This window comes from Zerene cesonia, chromosome 22 (assembly GCF_012273895.1).
Source record: "Zerene cesonia ecotype Mississippi chromosome 22, Zerene_cesonia_1.1, whole genome shotgun sequence".
In the NCBI taxonomy this organism is placed as follows: Eukaryota; Metazoa; Arthropoda; class Insecta; order Lepidoptera; family Pieridae; genus Zerene; species Zerene cesonia.
The window spans coordinates 5,642,881-5,644,520 of record NC_052123.1 but is presented as its reverse complement, the minus strand read 5'-3'; positions in this window follow the sequence as shown (position 1 = coordinate 5,644,520).

The following is a 1,640-nucleotide window of genomic DNA, read 5'->3' as shown; positions in this document are numbered from 1 at the left end:
ATATTAATAAAATTTTGACAAACAATTAACATGTTCACAACTCGTTTAAATCTACATAGTTTGTGTCTGTTTGAAGTCGCTTCTGGCACTCGCCGGCCGCAGCATATATAGCAACGATTCGCTTTTGTAGTAACGAGCATTATAACTATCGTACTGAAAGCGAATTTTGCCCAGAACTATTTCCTTTCAGGCACTATAGGTTAGTTACATATGCTGCTAAATTATATACTCAGTTCACGGAAGTTGGCATATCATTTTTCCTATAGATACATTTTAAGTAAAATCACAATCATCAACAATATATATATATATATATATATATATATATATATATGAACACATGAAGTAGTAAAACCTTACTACTTCTGAAATTCTAAACATTTCTCACGAATTTTCTGTTATATTAAGAATTATACTTCGCTTTCAGGTACGAGTTACTGAAGGTGCTGGGTGTGCCTAGTAAGTTATTTATCTATTTATACCGCTTATCTTACTATCCTACTATAATCCTTTCCTACTTCCTACTTCCTTCTAGTCCTACTATCCTACTATCCTACTAATGTTATAAATGCGAAAGTTTGTAAGGTGTGTGTGCGTTTGTTGCTATTTTACGGAAAAACTACTGAACGGATTTTCATGAAACTTTGTAATAATATAGCTTTAATATCAGAATAACATAATATGTTACAATTTAAAGGACTATTTTATAATTTGGTGAAGATATAACGACAACTGTCAAATAAGGCGGAAAAATTGAGCCCCCTGAGAGCTATATTGTCGTACGCTGCCCCAATCGTTGGAATTACACAAAGATAATTACTGTAGGATTATTTGGCTTAAATAGTTCTAAATTAAAGTCCGCGACAGCATATATCTACCTTTTATGTGTAAGTCACTATGATGAAATGAAAATAGTGAACGAAACAAACAATTTAATTGGATATTATTTAACAATGCACATTTTGGAATATTTATCGAACTTTTATGAAAATTGATACATCTGTCACTTTACGTATTGAACGTAGATAATTTTTTTTTTACACTCAGTAATTTGGACGAATAGTTTAAAAGTTATCACGATATGATTCTAAAGCGTCTAAAAGGCGCGGCGCGCAAAGCGAGCGGCATCACCCAGTGCGCGACACGGGAGGGCTGACACCGTTGACGATTGTGTTCATTAACGATTTTTCGTATGACAAATTCGATTCTCAAAGCGATTAATTGTTTCATACAATACGTATATCCTATCCTACTATCCTACTAATATTATACAAACCGCGGGACGCAGTTAGTTTTTTTTTTTTATTAATTTATATTCTCTATAGGAGAACATCTCTCAGAATTATGAAAAAGAAAGTCGGTCAAAAACACATGATGACTTTTTTGTTTTTTTTTTTTTTATCCTAAACTTCACTATTTTTTTTTTTTTTTTTTTTATTATTTTTTTTTTTTTGCTTACAAATAAGGTTTTGCAACCTCATTAGTAATCAATCAATTTATTACTAAAGGCATTGCACAAAAACAAATGACAACTTCCGATTTTCTTTCTGTAATGAAAGAAATTTCGGGGGTTTTGGGTTAGGTTAGGTTTTGGGTTAGGTTAGGTTTTGGGTTAGGTTAGGTTTTGGGTTAGGTTAGGT